This window comes from Empidonax traillii, unplaced genomic scaffold, assembly GCF_003031625.1.
Source record: "Empidonax traillii isolate 1590-97213 ecotype Southwest subspecies unplaced genomic scaffold, ASM303162v1 scaffold309:size1915965, whole genome shotgun sequence".
Classification (NCBI taxonomy): Eukaryota; Metazoa; Chordata; class Aves; order Passeriformes; family Tyrannidae; genus Empidonax; species Empidonax traillii.
Window position 1 is genome coordinate 852645 of NW_020955502.1, and position 7291 is coordinate 859935.

Below are 7291 nucleotides of genomic sequence, written 5' to 3' on the forward strand. Positions count from 1 at the left end.
GCAAATATCTCTCTAAAAATTCATTCATTCCCTTAAATCATGAGCAACACTGGATTTAAGGAATAGTTTACTTTTCTCACCCTTTCAGCTCATTGTTTTCTATTGCTTGACCTGGTAAATACACTTGGATAAAAATTTGCAGTGATAGCAACACACAAGATAAGCAAATTAGTCTTTTCCAGCTGAAATGTCTGTGATCTACTGTAAAAAAACTACAGTGATTTGCACCAGCATGTGGTATAGCATTTGGGAAAGGTTAGCTTCATTGTGGCACAAGTTAATTTAAATATTTAAATATTTTCATTACTAATCTTCCTTTGCTTGTATTGATGCATTTTTAATATACTACAAGACTTCTTAAAAATAATATTCCATTTAACAGATGCATCTGCTGCCTACAAAACTGAGTGAGTGCTTAAATAACGTATAAAATCTGTGTCAGAGTTCACAACATGGGCTTACACTGATTGCTTTTCCTTTAAAGAAATGCCTGACAGCAAACTAAGGAAATTATTCAAATTTTAAAAAGCAGAGTGTGAGAGAAGCCAGTAATAAAAAGTATCTGGGTCATTTCTTCTTGCAGTGAGAGCAGAGCCCTCACAGACACTGAGAGACAAGCTCGAGTGAATCCGTCCATCAGAGTGTAAGATGAACTTGCCCTACAGCTGGTGGAGGTGGGTTTGCACCAAAGTCATGGAATCATTTAGGCTGGAAAAGACCCCTAAATAGGGAGCTGTGATTTGGGGCAGCCGAGGTGCAGCCACTCTGCCAACTCTGCATTTGGGAACAGCAAGGCAGAGGGTGAGTAATCACCAAACTGCTGGATATGAATGTGAATCACTGCATGGAGATTGGAGACCACAGATTATCTCCCCCTAAATTGGCCATCTGCCTCATTAACTCTTTCAGACTCTGAGTAAAATGAGGATGGCAAGATTCAGCAATGCAAAGTCCATGCACCACTTTTTTAGCTCAGTTAAAAGATGCTGAAATAGTCAGTGCCACAGAGACAGCAATTTACTGCTGCAGTTACAAGGCACCCAGGGACACAGAGTTGTAGGAACTCCTAATTACAGGTGGATTAATCTGTGACAACAGGCACTTACTCCTGCCATCTGCGCTCTTCTGCCACGGGTCACCTCTTCGAGGTTTGGGATCTATCTGTGCTCCTTGGCCAGCTCCATGTACAGTCCAATGTTGTGATGCAATTTGAAATCAGGGAATTCAGAGAATCAGAACACAAATGTGCTGGGTGGGGAACTGGGACAGCAGAGGAGCAGGAGGTTCCTTGACTAGGATGTCAAGGGAGGGAAACCTCCAAGGAGCACAGCTCACAGCAATAATTGCTTTAGCCACCCCACCTCACATCATCTGCCCTTCGAGTAAAAGCCTACATTTGGCTCTGAGGGAAAATATGATTAACAAGAAAACCATTTTTCTTTCTATTTTTTTTCCCTGTACACAGACAGGGAAAGGACATTTAAGAGGACAAAACCCCTTAACTTGCTAATTTTAATTCAGTCCCCAGTCTGTGGGGCAGCTTGCCTTGATGACATCGTCCTAAATTACTCATCCTGGATAGATCCTTCTCTTTATTTTCTCTGGCAAGAGCCAAATGTGATATTACTTGGCAAGAGGAATGTGTATCTAAAATGTCAAATCACAGCTCGTAACTATTATGAGATAGTTTTGGCGATAGCCCTTTGTGACTGTTCCAAAACAGATTTCTCTTTCTAGGAGACCCTTAAACCTAATCTGTGCTTTATGTTTGGGTTTAGGTGGCACTTTGGGCATGTCTCCCAAGGAGAGCATATATTGTTTTGGTTTAACTTTGAATTTCTAATTTCTCAATAATTATGAGGCTTCAGATTGCATTAACTGATAATTTTGTGTGTACATACAGTGCAAATATTGAGTCTTTCAAATAATTTCTTACCAAATCCAAAACAGCCACCTACAAAAGGCATATTATTTAACACAGCAGAGGAATAAAATGATAAAGCTGCTTCATATTGGTCAACTTTTTCATCTGAACACAGGCAAGACTGTTACCACTGGAATTTGATTAAATTTCTCATGCCTTTGCCACCTTAATTAACTGTTACCAGCTTTCACTGAAATTGAATTAGAGCATGTTGCTTGGTGTTAGAATTCCAAAGCAGGTACCACCAGTACCAACAATCAACCTGTGTGCTTTGGTTCACTTCTTGTGGGAATAAGAAAAAATGGAACTTTAAATTTTTTTTTTTAATTTAGTATCTGCTAATTTGATTTCCAGTGCTAAATTTGGGATGGATTGAATTCATGGTAATATAAAAGCTTAACAGAGAAATTATAAGAAGCTGTCAAAACCCTGTAATTTGTTGTATTCTGAACAGTGATATGAGTAGTTGAACCATGAAGATTTTGCTACAAACAAGTGTACAATTCAGGCTTTAAAAGGAATTTACTTTTCCTAATCCTATTGTGTCAATATAGGATGCTGGGCATCACTTTTAATAATAAAGTCTCCATATCTGTTAGTAATACAGCCTTCTCTGCTTTTTTTTGAGGAAGTCCCACACCAGGAAAAGCAGTCTTCAGCCTGGATGGATGCTTGAAGCCATCCCAGTATTCCGTTCTCCCATGTGTGGTGCCTACTGGGATATTTGATGCCTTGGAGCCTCTTAATCCAACTGTGCTGTGTCTGAGCTGGTATTGGTGATGTCCACCACTGGAGGGGATGGAAACACAAACAGGTAGGTAGAGAAATGCCAGACAGGAATGGTGTTTGGAAAGGAAAGCCATGAGGGATGCAGATGCCAGACAAGATTTGGGTTGGGTTTGATGTGGAGGTTCAACACGAGGCAAGAAGCCCTGTGAGAGGCGGGGTAACTGTGATAAAAGGCATCACAGAAGTTTGGTGTGAGGTGGGAGACTCAGTCTGAGGAGAGGCCCAGCTACAGCTACAGTCCTGAGAGAAAATAAAAGAGCAGGGCTTCAAGCTTGCATTCCCATGAGTACTGAGAAGAGGCAAGAACAACTGGTAAAATGGTCCACAAAAAAGGTTGTGAGAGGCTGAGCACATCTTTGGCTGGTTGTGCACTGATCACCCAAATGTAAACCTTTGATCTGGCACAAGTTTAGCCCAGGCCAACATGGAGCACAGTCAGTCCCTGACTGTGGATTAGCAAAACCTTCTGAGTCACCTGAGTTCTGTGGCTTTGGAGCTCTGGCTTTTTATGAATTGATTTTGTAGAGGTGGGAGGGAGCCGTGCAAGGGGGAGGTGTTAAGAGTGGTTTTGGTGAGAGAAGTCTTTTGGGCCTCCAGATGATTACTCAACCAAATAGAAGGATTCAAGTAGAGCTGTTCTTACTGCCAGATGATCAGTATGTTACGGAAGAGGTTTGGACGGAAGAACTTGGAAGTTTAGTGATTGATTAATGATGAATCTTCCCTAGACTTGTCAGATATCCCATTGCAGGAACTCTGCCTGTTGATGATTGCAGTAATGGTTGAAAAAGACATCTTGGCAGACTTGAATAAAAGACTTCCACAGATTTGGAGGGCTTGAGCTATTTAACCACATGGTAATTGTAAAGACTATAAATAAAACTAAAAATCTAGTTTGAACAGTCTTTAATAAATTATTTTAATGTGCTGTTATTGGGCTCTCCTTCAGGATATCACAAGTCTGCACTTTCAGACTGTCAGGGCGAAATGTGCTCTGTCAAATCATCAGTTTGCTTTTGTCTCACATACTGAGGGGAAGCCTCGATGCCTCTATTTGTAGATGTGGCACTTGGGGATGTGGGTTAGTGGTGGCCTTGGCAGTGCTGGGGGAATGGTTGGATTCGGTGGTCTCACAGGTCCTTTCCAACCTAAACCATTCTGTGATTCTACTGAAGCTTCATCCGTATGTGAGAAAAGCTTTGTCACCTGATTGAAAGCATATCAAGGAAGAGCCATCAGGAGAGTTGTCTGGGACTGTTCTGTCAATGTTTTTAAGATGCTGGCCCACACAGCTGATGAGCTATATCTTTCTTTGCCCAGTTCCTCACTGAGGAAGTCCAGGACAGGGACTGCTGAGTGGAGACAGTGCCTGTGAAGGACTTAAGGCTGGACAGTGTCACCCACCCAGTTCTGCTGAGGAGTCCAGTAAGTGCAGAGTGACTGGGAGTGGGCATTTGGGGAGTTCTGTGTAGGTCTTCTGTTCTCAGCTGTTTGTGGTCATTGTGTGCTTTAAGATTAAAGATTCAGATTCTAGTGGAAGGTTCCCTGCCCATGGCAGGGGGTTGGAATGAGGTGATCTTTAAGGTCACTTCTAACCCAAAGCAGTCTGTGATTCTGTGATTAAAATCAGGGTGGCTGGGTGGTTCCCTTGCAAAGTTCGTGTTCTTTTCTTTCTTGCCGTATTGTTATCAAAGAAATTATGTGAGGAGTCTGTGACTCCTGGCAGAGATGGAGCTTTGGGCTGCATATTTAATGCCTGAAGAGCAGCATGAAATCTCAGACCTTGCAGGATGTGTGGCACTTCAGTAAAAGGTCTCATGTTGGGTAACAAGTGACAGGACAAGAGAAAATGGCCTCAAGCTGCACCTGGGGAGATTCAGATTGGACATCAGGGAGAATTTCTTCGTGGAAAAGGTGGTCAGGCATTGGAAGGGTCTGCCCAGGGAGGCAGTGGAGTGCCCATCCCCGGAGGTGTCCAAGGCAGGACTGGACGTGGCACTCAGTGCTCTGGGCTGGGTGACACGGTGGGGATCGGGCACAGGTTGGACTCGATGGGCTGGGGGGGCTTTTCCAACCTCAGTGATTCTGGGATTCCATGAAATATTAAGTCTAGCTCTGAGTTCCCAGATGTAGGAACAGTGGCAAAATTCAGCTTTCCTGGTTTCTAATCAGTGAATAAATGTTTGCCTTGAGCTACAATGAGGCTTGGAAATCACTCACAATATTTGCACTCGAGAGTGGGGCTGCTTGAGATGAAACACTGCATTCCTGTCGATCTTCTTCCTAATCCCAACCGCAGAGGGCACTTACAAGTTGTAGATCTTTGCCCTCTCACCAATCTCAAGCCCCACACACTGATTTTGATCTGTTGTGCACTAAGTTTTACATCTGGGTATCTTTATAAACCATGGAAAAGGCTTTTCTCACAAAGAGAAAATGTTCTTCACCATCTGTGTGCTGGAAATAACAAAAAACGCCCTTTTCCTGCTTGGTGAGAACATTTTCCATGTTATCAGTATTTGCAGGGGAACAGAATTAGGAATTTACCTTTAAAGGCAGTTAATACAGAGAAATAAGAAGGGCTTTTGAACACTTCCAATAATTTTTAAACTGCACATTATTTAGTATTAGGAGGAATTTTGTAATGTTTCAGGTGTATCCCAAACCAAACAAGAACCTGCAGTTGTAGCATCAAGCAACACCCTGAAAACCAGAGTCCATATATCCTTTTACAGTTGTGTTTGGAAAAGACCTTTAATTCTGGCGCTTTTTTTCCAAATTTTTCCTATTAACCATCCGATTGACGTGGACAAGAGGAGAAGAAATAGCAAAACTTTGAGAGAGCATGTTCTGTGTGCAAACTGAGAATCCAAAGAAAGTTTTCTCAGAAGTTTTCCAGTAACATGCAGCATCAAATCTTAGGAGCATCCCACTGAGCCCTTACCTACAGCTTTAGGCAGCAAAAACCCTTTGAAAATCTGGGCTCTAGGCCCAGCCCTGCCAAGAATTCTCTGTCGAAAGCTCCTCCTCCTGCCTAGTGCTGACCCTGGCACAGCTATTTTAAAAGCTGAGCTTTCCAAATAGTGTAAAGCAGGCAGGAAAAATGATGTCAGAAGCAGCAAGTGGATGAGTTCCCAGATGGTTGATTCTGGAGACCTTTCAGAGACAGGAATTCTGATTTGTGAACAGCTGGAAAGCATGGCTGGTTCCTCTATGGTGCCATTCTGTGTGTGGTCACTTTGGAATGTGCTCTCTACGGCCTTTGAACACGTGTCAAAAGTCACATGTTATTAATGTCTCCAAACTTTGTAGTATTAAAGATGTAGGAAGGGAGTAGAAATGGAAAGTGCCTTATAAATGTGAAGAATTGTTTCCTGTGGTTTACTTATTTTGCTTTTTCACTTCAGATTTTTTTTTCTGATGTCAGAATTTGAGCTCTAACTCTTATATTTTTGTCCCAGAAATAAATTGCTTAGAACAAATGGGACATTTAAGGGAATATTGCCCCGTGTAACTTTTGTAGAGTCATTAAGGCACATTGGATTTAGTGGCACTTGTGGCTCCAAAGATGTTGCCCAGAGAAGCTGTGGCTGCCCCATCCCTGGAAGTGTTCAAAGCCAGGTTGGATGGGGCTTGGAGCAATCTGGCCTAATGGAAGGTATCCCTGCCCATGGAGTGAGATGGGTTTTAAGGTCCCTTCTAACCCAAACCATTCCATGATTCTATGTTTGGTCACACAGTTCCCTGCATTTGGATAACTGGGACCTCAGAGAATGGCCTGGACTTGTATGACTCTCTCCTTGTCAGCAGTGGTTACAGACTATGAGGGAACAAACATAATTCAAAAGCTTGTCCCATTCCCAACAGAGAAAATAGCAAAAATCATCACTCAGAATCAACACTGTGTTAGGCTTCCAAAAAATTATTATTAGCTATTTCAAAAGAAGCCTTTTTAATAGCAATTGTTCCATGTGGGATTTTTTATTTTATTTCAGTATAAAGTATTTGGTATTTAAAGTCTTTAATTGTGTTGGCAAAAAGCCACTAAGAGGCTTTGATTTTTGGAAGCACGTCCATGTGACTGATCCGAGTGGGTTCATAATGGCTGCAAGGACTCGTCCATTAAGAGCTATTTTTAATGATGAAGTCAGAACTGTAATGTGAAAGTAAAGCTAAAACTAAACTAAAAAAAAAAATTAAACTTGCAATACTCTAAAAGATTAAACTGTCCCTGTAGTTATCCTTGATGCCTTTATCCCCAACTTATATTATTCCCAAACTTCTATCACCAAAACAATGCATATGGACAGTTCTTGTGCTCCTACATTGACTGGTCAAGGTCTGGTGGGGTCTTTCCCAAAAAGCCAAGCCCTCTGCCTTCTGTTTCCCTGCTCTTCCCTGAATTCCCACGTTCATTTTTGGTGCTGTTGACCTGTGTCAGAGTGAGCACAAGGCTCCCATGAGGCTGGTAAAGGCAGGTCTGCACACAGGGGTTCCCTGTGTCCTGGAAAAACTGAACATGAAGCCTGGAAGTTTCAGCTACAGGGTCACCCAACAGGGTTGCCAACACTCTGCAAT

The 7291-nt window shown here is 42.3% G+C and overlaps 1 long non-coding RNA gene across 1 annotated transcript; it reads left to right on the forward strand.

The window, feature by feature from the left end:
* The first annotated feature begins 529 nt into the window (after positions 1 to 529).
* Positions 530 to 5432, forward strand: LOC114061081. Its single transcript, XR_003572037.1, has 5 exons — positions 530 to 674; positions 799 to 801; positions 2557 to 2738; positions 3990 to 4138; positions 5367 to 5432. It is a non-coding gene; the product is annotated as an uncharacterized LOC114061081 (long non-coding RNA).
* Positions 5433 to 7291: the final 1859 nt, after the last annotated feature.